At 47.7% G+C, this 17,135-nt stretch overlaps 1 protein-coding gene and 1 pseudogene across 1 annotated transcript in view; both read right to left on the reverse strand.

The window, feature by feature from the left end:
• C13H2orf42 (chromosome 13 C2orf42 homolog) overlaps window positions 1-11,511 on the reverse strand; it is a 49,432-nt gene extending 37,921 nt beyond the window's left edge. The window contains 1 exon segment of the mRNA XM_062209592.1: window positions 11,366-11,511. The gene's annotated coding sequence lies outside the window, so the exon portion shown is untranslated.
• Window positions 3,446-11,549, reverse strand: LOC133772353 (acetyl-CoA acetyltransferase, cytosolic-like; annotated as a pseudogene).
• Between the last annotated feature and the right edge of the window lie 5,586 nt (window positions 11,550-17,135).

Here is a 17,135-nt window from a genome sequence, read left to right on the forward strand (position 1 = left end):
GAGCTGCGCTGATCTGAAGCCAGGAGCCAGGAGCTTCTTCCAGGTCTCCCACTTGGTGCAGGGGCCCAAGCACTTGGGCCATCTTCTACTGCTTTCCCAGGTCACAGCAGAGAGCTGGATCAGAAGAGGAGCAGCCGGGACTAGAACCGGCGCTTATATGGGATGCCAGCGCTTCAAGCCAGGGCTTTAACACGGCTGCGTCACAGCACCAGCCCCAATATTTTCAATGATTTTTTTTTAAGAAGGGCAATCTGCTTGTGATCTTTTTTGTTTTTAACGTTTATATATTTGAAAGGCAGAGGTACAAAAACAGAGAGTTCTTCCATCTATGGGTTCACAACCCAGTTACCTGCAACAGCTGGAGCTGGGCCATGTCAAAGGAGCCCGGAACTCAATCTGGATCTCCCAGATGGTGACAGGAATCTGTTGCTTCCCAAATTGTACATTAGCAGAAAGCTGGAATTAGAAGCAGAGCAGGGACTCGAACCCAGCCATTCCAATATGGGATATGGGCATACAAAGTTGCGCCTTAACTACTGCCCCAAAGGCCCACCCTGCTTGTGTCTTTTAAATAGGCAGCTAGCATTGCTTACCCCCACTCCGACCCTTACCCCAAAGGATGGCCTTCATAAAATATTTCCCCTCCATATCTTCTGTAGTCTACTGATTAACAAATTGGAAAGCACAAATAAGAAGTTTAAAATGTCCATCTTTCGGCCAGCGCCGTGGCTTAACAGGCTAATCCTCCGCCTTGCGGCGCTGGCACACCGGATTCTGTCCCGGTTGCCCCTCTTCCAGGCCAGCTCTCTGCTATGGCCCGGGAAGGCAGTGGAGGATGGACCAAGTCCTTGGGCCCTGCACCCGCATGGGAGACCAGGAGAAGCACCTGGCTCCTGGCTTCGGATCAGCGAGATGCGCCGGCCGCAGCGGCCATTGGAGGGTGAACCAACAGCAAAAAGGAAGACCTTTCTCTCTGTCTCTCTCTTTCTCACTATCCACTCTGCCTTTAAAAAAAAAAAAAAAAAAAAAAGAGTCCATCTTTCACTGGTGCTACGACCTAATCCCTAACAGCAGTATTTGGTGAGTATCCACTTAACAAAGCTTTGTGAGGTAAGAACTATAGCAGTTTCTCCACCTCAGCACTACTGACATTCAGGGCTGGACTACTCTTCGTGGTGAGGGTTATCCTACCTCCTTTAGGATGTTAGCAGCATCCTTGCTTTCTACCCACTAGATGCCAGCCAGTACTCTTACCCCCACATGTAAAAAAGACAAAAGTAGGGCTGACCCTGTGGCACAGTGGGTTAAACCACCATCTGTAGTGCCCCCATCCCATATGCGTGCTGGTTCGAGTTCCGGCTGCTCCATTTCCAATCCAGCTCTCTGCTAATGGCCTGGGAAAGCAGTGGAAGATGGCCCAAGTGCCTGGGCCCCTGCACCCATGTGGGAGACCAGATGAACCTCCTGGCTTTGTCCTGGCCCAGCTTTAGCCGCTGCAGACATTTGGGGATTGAACCAGTGGATAGAAGATCTCTGTCTCCCCCTCTCTCTCTGTACCTCTGACTTTCAAATAAATAAATCTCTAACAACAACAACAACAACAACAACAACAAAAAGACAAAAGTGTCTCCAGATAATGCCAAATGTCTTCTGGAGGCAAAACCACCCCAGTTAAAACCCACTAAGCTAGAGGCATAGCCTGCTCATATAGCATTTTCTTCTCAGCTCAGTGACCTTGTTTTGTAAGGATTCTCACTCAGCCAGACGTTCTTAGAATGGTGTTCCAAAGTCAGAACAGGGAGGATTCAGTGTGCTCTTTATCACTAGTTATCTCTGTGATCAAAACCCGAACTCTCTGAGCTTCAGGACCTTTTTTCCACTCACAAAAAGCCACATGCAGTGTTTCTTACATCATATATATATATATATATGTGTGTGTGTGTGTATATATATATATGTATACATATACACACATACATATAAACTTAGCAAAAAATTAATTTCTAAAATTATGTTGCTGATTATTTAAAATATTAAAGTGGAAAAATATTTCTGCTCATTAAGGAAGGAATTGGTTTACCAGTTGATCATGGTGATCTACGGCAGGACAGGCATTTGGCTCAATAGTTAAGAAGCTGGTCAGTATGCCTGCATCCCATATTGGTGTACTCGGATTCACTCCAGGCTCCAGCTCCTGACTCCAGCTCCCTGTTAAGTCAGACCTTAAGTGATGGCTTAGTGATTGGGTTCCTACCACTCACATGGAAAACCTGACTTCAGCCTCACTGAATAAGGCATGCATTTGGGATGTAGACTGGCTGGTAACAGTTCTTTATCTCTATCTTTCAGCTCTCAAAAAAAAATTTTTTTTAAAGATTTATTTTATTCATTTGAAAGGCAGAGTTACAGAGAGAGGCAGAGACAGAGAGAGAGGTCTTCCATCCGCTAGTTCACTCCCCAGATGGCTGCAACGGCTGGAGCTGCACCAATCCAAAGCCAGGAGCCAGGAGCTTCTTCCTGGTCTCCCACATGGGTGCAGGGATCCAAAGACTTGGGCCATCTTCTACTGTTATTCCAGGCCATAGCAGAGAGCTGGATTAGAAGAGGAGCAGCTGGGACTAGAACCAGTGCCGGTAAGGGATGCCAGCACTTCAGGGCTTTAACCCACTGCGCTATAGCACTGCCTCCCCCCCCCCAATAAATAATTTTTAAAAGGACTTTATTTTTATGTATTTGACAGGCAGAGTGACAGAGAGATCTTCCATCTTCTGGTTTACTCCCTGAATGGCTGCAATAGCCAATGCTGGGCCAGGCCAAAGCCTAGGAGCATGGAACAACACTCTGGTTTCCCATGTGGGTAGTAGGGGCCCAAGGCCATCCTCTACTGCTTTTTTTTTTTTTTTTTAATTTTTGACAGGCAGAGTGGACAATGAGAGAGAGAGACAGAGAGAAAGGTCTTCCTTTGACATTGGTTCACCCTCCAATGGCCGCTGCGGCTGGTGCATCTCACTGATCCAAAGGCAGGAGCCAGGTGCTTCTGCTGGTCTCCCATGAGGGTGCAGGGCCCAAGGACTTGAGCCATCCTCCACTGCCTTCCTGGGCCATAGCAGAGAGCTGGCCTGGAAGAGGGGCAACCGGGACAGAATCCGGTGCCCCGACCGGGACTAGAACCTGGTGTGCCGGCACCGCAAGGCGGAGGATTAGCCTGTTGAGCCACGGCACCGGCCTGCTTTTTTTTTTTTTTTTTTAATTGATTTGATTTCTCCTTTATTTATAACAATATTAGATGGAATTGACTTATACCTCAAATATTACACATTAAAAAACGAGTTGTTAACTTGAGTTCTTATGAAGTAGAAAACAGTTTCTATCCTCACTTTGGTCTTTTTAGTTTACAAAGAAATGAGGCTCAAGTATAGTGGAGGCCTGATTAATTCTTAAGACTTCACCCTCTCTGAACACACATTGCTATTCCCACTCCATTCCTGCCACACTGGGCCACAATGCCACGAGGTCCACTGGTTCTCTCCAATGTGTGTAACTGGGTAACCAGAATGTGACAACCAGGTGCTCCAGGAGGATGCCATGGTCTCCGGACGCCATGCCCCTCCTTGAATGCTGACCTTCTCTGGGTTAAAGCCAAGTCCTTTAGCTACTGCAGCAGACATAGTTGCAAGGGCTTCATGGATCTCAAACATGTCAACATCCTCCAGTGACCAGCCTGCTTTTGTAACAGCTTGTTTTATTGCTGGAATTGGTCCTGTTCCCACAATGGAAAGCCCCACAACTGTGTGTGACCAGGAAACCATCCGTACTAGACGTCTAAACCACAATCGCCAGCTTCTGACTTCAGGAGAACCACGGCGGCAGCGCCAACATTATTCCTGAAGCATTGGCTGGGGTGACTGTTCCCGTTCCGTCTGTAAGAACGTAAGGCCCTAGTTTGGACAGGGCCTATGTGTTACTCCTGTGGTGAGGAGACTCATCTGTTTTAACTTCAATAAGTCCTTTTCTCGAAGACACAACAATTGGTAAAATCTGTCCAAATGGCCAGCTTTCTGTGCTCTCTCTGTCCCATTCTGGGACTGCAACCTTGTCCTGATTTCTTGCCATTGTTTGGCTACATTTTCAGCTGTAATCCCATGTGATAGTTGTTAAAAGCATCGGTGAGGCTGGCACATGGTATGCGTCTTACCAACCTGGACTCCTGCGCCCAAGGGAACCAAGTGAGGCGCCTTGCTCACACTCTCCACACCTCTGGCAACCACAATGTGGAGTCTCCTACCCCTATTGACTGGGCTGCAAGGCATCAGTTTTTAGGTCTGACCCACAGACCATTTGGCAGTTCCAGGCTAGGACAGAGTAGGGAATTCTTGCACCCACAATGGGTTGTGGATTCTGCCCACATCCTGCTGCCCAAACATGTCCAACTATGACCTCAGGAGCCACAGTGGCCCTCTTCAAGACTGCTTTGATGAGAGCTGAGCCCAGGTCCTAGACAGGAACAGCAGACACGGCACTACTTTAACAGCCTATCATGGTCTATACCACCAAGATGATGATCATGGGGTCCCAGCCTGCACTCACCCTACCACAACCACCTCTCCTGCCACTGTAGCCCTTCCCTGGGGGCTCGGAAGCTGCCCATCCACCGCTTTCCCAGGAGCATTAGCTGGCACTAGATCAGAAATGGAACAGCTGGGACTCGAACCAGCACTCCAATGGGATGCTGGGGTTGCAAGCAACAGCTTAATCCACTGTGCCACAAATCAGTCACATAAATACATATTTAAAAAGAAAACTCTTCAGGGGCCGACGTTGTGGCGCTGCAGGTTAATGCCCTGGCCTGAAGCACCGGCATCCCATATGAGCACAGGTTTGCATCCCAGCTGCTCCACTTCTGATCCAGCTCTCTGCTATGGCCTGGGAAAGCAGTAGAAGATGGCCCAACTCCTTGGTCTCCTGCACCCACGTGGGAGACCCAGAAGAAGCTCCTGGCTCCTGGTCAGCCCAGCTCTGGCTGTTGCAGCCGATTGGGGAGTGAACCATCAGATGGAAGACCTCTCTCTCTCTCTCTCTCCCTCTCTGCCTCTCCTCTCTCTGTGTAACTCTGACTTTCGAATAGATAAATAAATCTTTAAAAAACAAACACTATAGCTTTAGCACCAGCATGAGAATTCTACTCTTTCATCTTTGCTCACTACGACTTTTTGTATTATGTCCTGTAGAGGGTAATTTGTTGGTAACTTTCAAAATTATAACTGCATTTTTTTGATAAAAACTTTCAATTTTTGATTAATTTTAGATTTATAGAAAAGTTACAAAGATAGTACAGAGAACGCCTGTATACTTTTCCCCAAATATTAACATCTCATGGGATATTTGTCAAAAATAAGGTTTTCCTAGTGCTATGCTATAAGCTCTATTGCAGGCTTTACTTGGATTTACCAGTTTTTTCCACTAATGTCCTTTCTTTAAAAGAGTAAACTTTGGGGGCAGGCATTTGGCCCAGCTGTTCAGATGCCCATGGCCCACACTGGAATGCCCAGGCTTCAGTCCCAGCTCTGGCTTCCGCCTCCTGCTTCTCACTAACATGGATCCTGGGAGCAAGTGCAGACAGCTCAAGTGGTTCAGTTCCTGCCACCCACATGGGAGACCTGGATTAGGTTCCTAGTTCCTAAATCCTGGCTCTACCTTTGGCCCAGCCCTAGCCATCCCTAGTGTCTAGTGTCTGGTCAATGGACTAATGGATGAGAGCTCTCTCTCTCTCCTTCTTGGATTAATTATTTTTAAAAAGAATAAGCTTTGGCACTGTGGTATAGTGGGCTAAGCTGCTGCCTGCAGCGCCAGCATCCCATATGGGTGGTGGTTTGTGCCCCAGCTACTCCTCTTCTGATTCAGATCTCTGCTAATGGCCTGGGAAAGCAGCGGAAGATGGCCCAAGTCCTTGGGCTCCAGCACCCATGTGGGAGACCCAGAAGAAGCTCCTGGCTCCAGCCGTTGCAGCCATTTGGGGAATGAACCAGCAGATGGAAGACTTTTCTCTCTGTCTCTCCCTCTCTGTCTATAACTCTGCCTCTTTCAAATGAAGGAGAAGAAGAAGGAAAGGAAGAAGAAGGAGAAGAAAAGAGTAAGCTTTTTATTTTAGAATAATTCTAGATTTTCATAGAAGCTGCAGATAGAACAGAGCTCCCAGCCTCTCCTCACTCAGTTTCCCCTGATGTTAACATCCTATTTTACCACAGGACATTTGTCAAAAATAGGAACCCAACACTAGCATATTATCATTAACAAAATTTTTGATTTTGCCCTTTTTTCTGTTCCAAGATCCAATTTAGGGCCGGCGCCGTGGCTCAACAGGCTAATCCTCCGCCTTGCGGCGCCGGCACACCGGGTTCTAGTCCTGGTCGGGGCACCGATCCTGTCCCGGTTGCCCCTCTTCCAGGCCAGCTCTCTGCTGTGGCCAGGGAGTGCAGTGGAGGATGGCCCAAGTGCTTGGGCCCTGCACCCCATGGGAGACCAGGAGAAGCACCTGGCTCCTGCCATCGGAACAGCGCGGTGCGCCGGCCGCAGCACGCTACCGCGGCGGCCATTGGAGGGTGAACCAACGGCAAAAGGAAGACCTTTCTCTCTGTCTCTCACTGTCCACTCTGCCTGTCAAAAAAAAAAAAAAAAATCCAATTTAAGATACCAGATAACATTATTTATTTATTTAGAGACTTAAAAGTATTAGAATCAAGGACTTCCAGCCAGAGCAGTGTGGAGGGAGGCTTCCAAAAGAGCAAAACCCAAAGGGACTGGTGGTAGTCGGATTTTTTAAGCATTAATTTGAAGGGAAAAAAAAAAAAAAACTTGACAATCAGATTGGCATTCAGTTACCAGGCGGGGACAAAAGCCATCAAAAGAGCTCATTCACAATCCTCCATCCTGTCTTGCCGGCTAAGGGTGGGACAGGTAACTTGTTTTCACAATAAGCTGTGAGCTCAGGAGAGTTCCCTTGCTATTCTCAGCCACAGAACATGTAATCATCCTGTCTCTCTGATCTCATTCCATTGGAGAGTTTCTGGTTTTTCCTTGTTTTTCATAATCTTGGCAATACTGAACAATATTGAAGAGTCACTTATATGATAAAATGTCCTAAATTTGTACTTCAGTGATATTGCCTCTGTATATTCCTTTTGACCAAGCATTTTCACTAATGTGAATTTATCTTATATGTAGATTCCCACATGTGTGAAATACAAAGTTAATCATGGAAGCATTTTCCTAACAGCAAAACATTAGAAATTACATAAGATCTCTCAAGAAGGAATTAGTTAAATGACTTATGGTATATCTATATGACATAATACTTACTTTTTTTTTTTTTTGACAGGCAGAGTTAGACAGTGATAGAGAGAGACAGAGAAAGGTCTTCCTTCCATTGGTTCACCCTGCAAATGGCCGCTACAGATAGCGCAACAGCGTGCTGCACCAATCGCAGCTGCGCTGATCCGAAGCCAGGAGCCAGGTGCTTCCTCCTGGTCTCCCATGCGGGTGTGCAGGGCCCAAGCACTTGGGCCATCCTCTACTGCCTTCCCGAGCTACAGCAGAGAGCTGGACTGGAAGAGGAGCAACCGGGACAGAACCCAGTGCCCCAACCAGGACTAGAACCCGAGGTGCTGGCGCCACAGGCGGAGGATTAGCCTAGTGAGCCATGGCGCCGGCCATGACATAATACTTTAAAAATAAAATGCTTTCACAGCTGGGGCTGGTTTTGCAGAGGAGCAGGTTAAACTGCCACCTGAGGCACCAGCATCCCACATGAGTGCTGGTTCGAGTCCTGGCTGCTATACTTCCCATCTAGCTCCCTGCTCATGTGCCTGGGAAACCAGCGGAAGACAGCCTGAGTGCCTGGATCCCTGCTGCCCACGCTGGAGATCTGGATGGAGTTCCAGGATCCTGGCTTTGGCCTGGCCCAGCACTGGCTATTGTGGTCATTTGGGGAGTGAACCAGTGGATGGAAGAACACACTCTCACTCTCTCTCTGCCTTTCTTTTTTTTTATATATAATTTTTTCAGTACTGTACTTTCTGTGATGTACAGACTGTTTTTTTAAAAAATTATTTATTATTTTTTTTGACAGGCAGAGTGGACAGTGAGAGAGAGACAGAGAGAAAGGTCTTCCTTTTGCTGTTGGTTCACCCTCCAATGGCCACCGCGGCCAGCGCACCACGCTGACCCGAAGGCAGGAGCCAGGTGCTTCTCCTGGTCTCCCATTGGGTGCAGGGCCCAAGCTTGGGCCATCCTCCACTGCACTCCCTGGCCTTAGCAGAGAGCTGGCCTGAAAGAGGGCAACCGGGACAGAATCCGGCGCCCCGACCGGGACTAGAACCTGCTGGCACCGCAAGGCGGAGGATTAGCCTAGTGAGCCGCGGTGCCGGCTCTCTCTGCCTTTCAAAAAATAAATACATCTTTAAAAGAGGGTGGGAGGGGGATGGCATTGTGGCATAGCAGGTCAAGCCACTGCTGCAATGCCAGCATTCCATTTGGGTGCCAATTCAAGTCCCAGCTGCTCTACTTCCAGTCCAGCTTCTTGTTAATGCACAGGGAAAGCAGTGAAGATGGCCCAAGGGCTTGGGTCCCTGCATCCATGTGAGAAACTCGATGAACGTCCTGGCTCCTGGCTTTGTTCTGGCCCAGCCTTGGACACTGCAGCCTCCTGGAGTCCTGACTGCTCTGCCTGCCATCCATCTGCTTGCTAATATGACTGGGAAACAGCCGATGATGGATCAAGTACTCGGGCGTGTGCCACTCATGTGGGAGATGGGATGGAGCTCCTGGTTTCTGGCTTCAGCCTGGCCCAGCCGTGGCTACTGCAGCCTTTCGGAGAGTGAACTAGTGGATGGAAGATCTCGCTCTTTTCCTCTCTCTGTCGCTTTGCCTTTCAAGTAAATAAATAAATCTTTTTTAAAGAGTATGAATTTTTTGTGATATGAATAATATTCAATAAAGATTTTTTTTTAAGTCAAGGATGGCCCAAGTTTTTTTTATTATTTTATTATTTTTTAATTTATTTGAAAGGCAGAGTTACAGAGGGAGACAAAGAGAAAGATTCTGCCCATTTGTTAGTTCACTCCCCAGACGGCTGCAATGGCTGGGTCTGTGCCATGCCGAAGCCAGGAGCCCAGGAGCCTGGAGCTTCCTATGGGGTCTCCCACGTGGGTGCAGGTGCCAAGCACCCGGGCCATCCTCTGCTGCTTTCCGAGGAACATTAGCAGGGAGCTGAATTGGAAGTAGAGCAGCCAGGACTTAAACCGGGAGCATTGCTGTGTGGCAGGTGGAGGCTTAACCTAATATACCACAACGTCCGTCCCTAAAGACGTTATTTTTAAAAAGAGCAAAAAAACTCTGAAATCCAAATACCAAAGGGCTTATTTCCCGAAATAAAAGTCTCCACAAATCAACAGAAAAACAAAAACAAAAACAAAAAAAACCCACAAATCTTTCAGAAAAATGGATAAATGACCTGAAGAGAGAGTTATTTAACCTTACAATAAGCAAGAAGCAAATTAAAACAAGATACCACTTTGGCAAGTAACAAACTGAAACTTATCAGTGCAGGAAGAGGCACTCCACATTGTCTCTGAAGGAACGTAAATATAAATAAAGCACATCCTTCGTCCTACCCATCTCAGTTCTCAGATTTCATGAGTTACAGCTTCACACGTGTTCCTGGTACCTACAGTGACACTGACTTTAAAAGATGTCCAGCCAGTGCTGTGGTTCAGCTCTGGCCTGAAGCACCGGCATCCCATATGGGCGCCGGTTTGAGACCTGGCTGCTCTTCTTCCGACATAGCTCTCTGCTGTGGCCTGGGAAAGCAGTAGAAGATGGCCCAAGTCCTTGGGCCCCTGCACCTGCGAGGGAGACCTGGAGGAAGCTCCTGGCTCCTCCTTCCGGTCGGCGCAGCTCCAGCCATTGGATGGAAGACCTCTCTCTCTCTCTCTGCCTCTCCTCTCTCTGTGTAACTCTTTCAAATAAATAAAATAAATCTTTTTAAAAAAAATTGGTCTACACAATTAATTAAAAAAAAAAAAAAAAAAAAAGCTGTCCTTAGGGGCCAGAGCTATGGCATGGCAGGTAAAGCCGCCACCTACAGCAAAGGCATCTCGTATGGGGGGAATGGTTCCAGTCCCGGCTGCTCAGCTTCTGATCCAGCTCTGTGATGGCTTGGGAAAAGCAGTGGGAGATGGCCCAAGTGCTTGGGCCCCTGCACCTTCGAGGGAGACCTGGAAGAAGCTCCTGGCTCCTGGCTCTGCATCGGTCCAGCTCCTGTCAGATGGTGAACCAGTGGATGGAAGACCTCTCTCAAAAAAGTTGTCCATGAATGCACGAGAAACTGCCTAACAACTCATCAGGAGAGAACGGACTACACAAGCTATACCGTCACCACACAACAGATTATAAAGTTGTAAAAAAACAGGTCTATCTGTGGATTGCTAGGGAACAGTGTCAAGAAACACTGTGCAATGGAAGCAGAGGTCATTCTCTGTGCGAACATGCTATTCTCGGTGTTAAAGAGACAGCGCGAGCGGGCGGGAGGCACACCCGCGAGAGGCTCCCGCGCCGCTGCGTCGTTCTAGTTGAACTTGATGGACCAGCATCCCTTGTTAGGGGGCGGCAGTGCAGGCAGACGGAAACAATGCAACTCTCCTACTGGAAACCTGAGCGAGAGGGCGCAGAGCGCCTGGTGGTGGCCGAGTTGGCCCAGGACGGCTCCCTACGGCGGTGGCTTTTCATCCAGGCCCTGTGTGACCGGGGAGGCTGACTAATGCTGGCGAGGCGCACCCGGGCGAGGCGAGCCGACCACCACGAGTACACAGCGGCACCCCGTGCTGAGTAAGCCCTTCCTGCGCGGCTCCTCGTGAACCACTCACGCCGCCCTGGGAAGAAGACACTGTTTTACCCACTTAGGGAGGGGGTGAAACCGGCTCAGATTCGACAAAAGTGTCAGAGGCAGCCGGTTCTAACTTCGAGTTTGGAATCTGCTGGATGCCCTGTCGACACACAAGAAGCAGGGGCACGCTAACCCTGCGCCGCCTCGGAGGAGCGGAGAAAGGCCGCTGAACCCCGGAGACAGGTGTCGAGCGCGTCAGGCCACCGCGACGCGCACCGCCCGCAAGGCTTCCGGGACCCACAGCTCCCGGGACCTGCTTCCCGGCATCCTCCCCGAGCGGCCGTTCACTTCCGGTCTTCCGTAGGCCCAAGGAGAAGCATCACCCTGCCTGCACCCTGCTCCTCAGAAACGCTCTCCTCCGGGATTCCAAGATCTACACCCCTGTCCCGCCGCCGCCCCAGTTCTCTCTCATCGCGGCCCCCTTACCTGCCCTGCGCCCCCCCGCGGGCCCCGGGGCCCCTTCGCTGATGACCGCCCTCACCTCTTCTCTCTTCGCCTGCCGCGGCCTTTTACAAACGCGGCCAAAGTGTTCTCTGTAACGACAGTCGTTATTGGTCAGAGCCTCCCACGCGCGGCAAATGCCCGCCCACCCCGGCTCGCGTTGTCTCATGGGAGTTGTAGTTTCTTCTTGCAGACGGCGGAGAATTGCAAGAGGGTGGAGGGTAGAACCTACGCTCACCTGGAAACGCCAGCGCTCAGGGACTTCCCTGTTGCTGGACAGTTTCTAGCTGAACCTGCCTGTGTGGAAGGCACCAGCACAGCCCCAGTAGTGTGACTAGCAATGGATGGGAAAATCGCCCGGATTTTCTACAGTAGCAGATGTCAGCCTTCCCCTGCTGCCTCCCAGGATGCTTTAGCGACAGCTGGATTGGAAGCAGAGGCATAGGGATTTGAACTGAGCACCCTGATATGTGATGTTGGTATCCCAAGTGAGGTGGTCTAAACTGCTGTCACAATGCCCACCCCAGTGCTTTAACATGTAACTTAAATGTTATCCCTGTAATGATTAGAAATTGGCTTCCTGGGCCAGTGCCGTGACTCAACAGGCTAATCCTCCGCCTTGCGGCGCCGGCACACCGGGTTCTAGTCCCGGTCGGGGCGCCGGATTATATCCCGGTTGCCCCTCTTCCAGTCCAGCTCTCTGCTGTGGCCAGGGAGTGCAGTGGAGGATGACCCAAGTGCTTGGACCCTGCACCCCATGGGAGACCAGGAGAAGCACCTGGCTCCTGCCTTTGGATCAGCACGATGCGCCGGCCGCAGCGCGCCTACCGCAGCGGCCATTGGAGGGTGAACCAACGGCAAAAAGGAAGACCTTTCTCTCTGTCTCTCTCTCTCACTGTCCACTCTGCCTGTCAAAAAGAAAAAAAAAAAAAGAAGAAGAAGAAATTGGCTTCCTGGATATACTAGTTCTGGTCCTTGGAATCAAACAAAATTAATCTAAATGATCGTTATTCATGACTGAAGACAGCTCGCGAACACAGTGTGTTTCCAGGGGAGTCCTGTGTGTTCTGGAAACGCCAGTAATGAGATTTTCTGTACCCTGGCCATAGGCTAGCTTCTCACAAGTAGTGGTGCTGTGAACAGGTTGCTTCCCCATTGAGAAGACTTTATCTTCCCAAGTCTATGGAGAAGTGATCCATTCCAGGAGTAAGATTGTTCCTTAAACAGTAGGAAGGGGGAGAGAGGACCACAGTTTTTCCAGAAGACTTTTCAGCCTTACTTCCTTTTCAATGATAAGTTTTAAAAGTGCTCATCGGTATGTCCAGGACCACCTGATTGAATTCTGACAATAATGTGTGTTTTCCATGCCTGGTTTATGATCATATCGGTGCCAACTGATGGTTCAAAGCAGTCTCTCTCTCAACTGGGAGCGCTGTTATTGTTGTCTAGGGAATGGAGGCCATGGATGTTGTTAATGATCCTGCAACGCCAGATGGCGCTGTTAGCTTAGCGGGCAAAACCGCCGCCTGCTGCAGCGGCATCCCATATAGACACCAGTTCGAGTTCCGGCTGCTCCAATTCCGATCCAGCTCTCTGCTGTGGCTGGGAAAGCAGTAGAGGGTGGCCCAAGACCTTGGACTCCTGCACCAGCGTGGGAGACCTGGAAGAAGCTCCTGGCTTTGGATCAGCGCAGCCCCAGCCGCTAAGGCCATTTGGGGCGTGAACCAGCGGATCAAAGATCTCTGTAACTCTGCCTTTCAAATAACTTAAAAAAAAAAAAAAAATCCAAAGAAAGCTGTCCTGAGAAACCCCGTTTCTCAGTTTTCTGGCATCTTTTCTTGGATTCCCAATGCCGTTGCTGCTGTAGCGCCCTCTCTGCGCCACGGTGAGGCCGAGCAAAGCAGCCAAGCAGAGGCTGCAGCAGCCTTTCGGGGGCGGGATTGGTTCCCCGTGGCATTTACCTGGGTTTTAAGAGGGGTTCAGGTCCTGCAGCGCCTGCAGCAACTGTTCTGAGCCTACTCTGGGGATAAAGGACTATTTGTTCATTGGACTTGGAAGCAGTCATGGGACAAGGCCAATGGGGCACGCGTGTGGTCTGGCTGGGACAAGACACAGACATTCAGCCACCAGATGAATGGCCCAGGGCTCTGCGCAGATGCTCAGATGCACTGGTGACAGCATGGAGCTGCTACTGATGTATATATGGTAGGTTGATCAAGATAAATATTTTTTAAAGAATTTATTTATTGCCTTGAGAGGCAGAGTTAATCAACCTTCCATCCACTGGTTCACTCCCCGAAAGGTCGCAACGATCACAATTGAGCCGATCCAAAGCCAGATTGGGGAGCTTCTTCCAGGTCTCCCATGCTGGTGCAGGGGCCCCAGCATTGGGCCATCTTCTACTCCTTTCCCAGGCCATAGCAGAGAGCTGGACTGGAAGAGCAACAGACAGGACCGAACCAGCGCCAATATAGATGCTGGTGCCACAGGCAAAGTCATAGTCTACTATGCCACAGCGCTGGCATATAAAAAAACTAGAGGTTTCTTTGTCATAAGCCAAACACCCAGGGTTCTTCCATTTCAAAGAAGGACCTCTGAAGAAATGTTTCCAGCACAGACGCTCCTTGTGAGCCCTCTCTTCTAAATGGAAGTTGCAGGATTGTAAACATTCTAAAGTCACGTTCTGACACAGTATGCCTGCTCTTCACACCATCTGAACTTGAGCGAAGTCACTAATTCACAGTGAGCATCCCTGGCATCAAGATATAATGGTGGGGCCAGCGTTGTGTTATGATGCCACAATTCTGTATTGGAATTGAGCCCTGACTAATCTACTTCCAATCCAGCTCCCTGTTAATGTGCCTTGGAAAGAAGTAGAAGAAGGTCCAAGAGCTTGGGCCCCTGCCACCTGTGTGGGAGACCTGGATGGAGCTCCTGGGTCCTGGCTTCGGCTGGCCCAGCCTTGGCTGTTGTGGCCGTTTGGGGAATGAACCAGCAGCTGGAAGATCTCTGTCTCTGCAACATTCAAAAAATAAAAATTTAAAAAATTCCTTGGTCAGGTGAAAATCACACTTTGATTGTGGCCATTTGGGGAATGAACCAGGAAACAGAAGATCAATCTCTTTCTTTCTGCCTTTCAAATAAGTAAATAAATATTAAAACAAAAGCTTCAAAAACCAATCAACAAGCTTAAAAAAATAGTAGATCCAAAACACTTAAGTATTCCTTTTCATTAATACAGCTCTAGAAAATTAACCTACAAATAAAACTTAGAAAGCAAAATTTGGCAATGAGGCCACTGTGAAGATTTTAGTAAAAAAAAAAAAAAGCATAAATAAGCTTTTTACCACTGATAAATTCTGTAAGAGTAGGGATTTTAATTTTTATTCCTATCAGTAACTACTGTCTAGAATACTGGAACTGTCTAGAATGTCTGGAACTGTTAAAGAGATAGTTGTAGGCCAGTGCTGTAGCATTGCTGGTAAAGCTGCCATCTGCAGGGCCAGCATCCCATATGGGCACTGGTTCGAGTCCTGGCTGCTCAACTTCCGGTCCAGTTCCCTGCTAATGCACTGGGAAAGTAGCAGAGGATGGCCCAAGTGTTTGGGCCCCTGCACCCACATGGGAGACCTGGAAGAAGCTCCTGGCTCCAGACTGGCCCAGACAGCAGTTGCAGCCATTTGGGGAGTGAACCAGTGGATGGAAGACCTCTCTCTCTTGTCTCTCCCTGTCTGTAACTCTGCCTCTCAAATAAATAAATCTTTTTTTTTTTTTTTTTTTAAAGCAGTTCAGGGGATGGGTGGCCAGTTGGTTTCCTCAAATGTCAGTGCCTATATTCTTTTTCTCCCAGGAGTTGTTTAGTTTTTTCATCCAGAGATCTTCCCACAACCTGTCTGGTGGCTATCACTCTGGCAATTGGTATTCTAGAGCTGAACAAAGGTAAGGAGTTTGGGATCTCATTTATCCAGAATGCAAAAGTGTGCTCAATCTTTGTTTTCTATATGCCATAACCTAGTAAAAAGTTTACTCCCCCGCCCCTTGTACAGTCGAATCATTACCAGAATACTAGCCTCCAACTTTAAAGGCCATAGTGTAATTAGTATGTCAATCATGAGAAAAATCTCATTTCTGAAGCCAGTGCTACAGAAAACTGAATAAAGCAGAAATCTGTAATAAGGATACTCAAGGTATGCTACTGCTGACACTTGCAGGTGTCATGGTTGGTTCGTTCCTTACCATATATCCATATGGATCAGTCTCCAGAGGAAGATATCCTATTCAACTAAGACACACTCAGACATTTTATTAAGGCTCCTAAATTAAAATCCATGGTTTTGGAGGTATGTTCTTCAAATTCTACACATAACAGTCAAAATGCAGTGATTGCAATAAAAGGTAATAATCCCCTACAAAGAAACTGTTTTTGGAAATCATGACTCTCTCATTAAAAACGTTTGTTGTTTTATTTCTTATAATCACATTTTGCTTTTCTAGTTCAACTGTACTCTCAGGAGCACCCTACAGCCCTTCCTATATCTAACTTGCACTGTAGGTGCAAACTCGTCCTTACCAACTGCCTTTTCAAATGGAACAGAACTCTTACCACACAAATCAAAGGAACATGGACAAAACCGACTGTATATCTCATTCTGAACAAGAAAAATGAGACCATGGGTTCATAACTGGAAAAGTCTTCAGAGTGCCAATTCTTTGTAGTATTAAACAGTAAACCAAGGCAACCCACGGTTTCTGGAATAAGAAAAATATTAACAAATATCTGAGTGAATATAACAATATAACTAGACAAAAAATTCTCACACACAATAATCACTGCAAGAAGATCCCACAGGTTATAGAAAACATAAAGGAACTTTAATATCCAAACAGGGTAAAGAATACTGGATTAATAACCCATTAAGTGGGAATTACTTCAAGTTCTTTACAGTACCAGAAAGTAAAATCTGAACGCATATTGCCGAGAATGAAACTCTGATTCTCTTACCTGATTATTAACACCAGTATGACTTTCAGACTGAAAAATCTTTTAACACTAAGATTTCCACCAGTCAGCAGTGTGAGTTTGTTCAGTAGTAACCTTCTCATCATGACTACTACTACTTTCTTCTCAAAGAGAAGTCAATGTACATGTTAAGATTTGTGCAATCTGAAAATACACCGGCTAATAAAAACTGTTACTATTTGAGACAGTCCAAATGAAGGAAAAGCTACACTTTTGTTCTGATTAGTTATTTCTACCAAATAATTTACCCTGCAGTCCATGAGATGTACAGGAAATAACTGTTTTTTTTTTTTTAAAGAGAAAAATAGTAAGGGTCCTAAAATGGAAACATGAGCTAGAAGCATTTAAAAGACAGCTTCCTGATTTTTCTGAGTATTTAATTTCAGCTGCTTTTGGCTGCATGCCCTGATGTGTAGAAGTTAACAAGGAAATACTATCTCCAAGTACGTAAAAAATGTACTCATCTTCCATAAAACAACTGTGTAATGCATCAATACTTAAAAATACACAGTGACTTAATGAAACATCAGCACAACTGCATAGAATTGAGCTCCAGAGAACTACAGACTAGGAGCTGCCTCCCCGGGCTCTAGTTTACAGGTGTTGGCTTAGAGACCAGTGTAGTCAGGTGCTCCCCCCTGCAAGATTCAGGCCCGTAAACGGAAAATTCCACAGGCCTTTTCTCTTCCTAAATCAAATGCTGGGAGCTCAGTGAAAGTCTTCAAAGCCACCAAA

The sequence above is a fragment of the Lepus europaeus genome, chromosome 13 (genome assembly GCF_033115175.1).
Source record: "Lepus europaeus isolate LE1 chromosome 13, mLepTim1.pri, whole genome shotgun sequence".
NCBI lineage: Eukaryota > Metazoa > Chordata > Mammalia > Lagomorpha > Leporidae > Lepus > Lepus europaeus.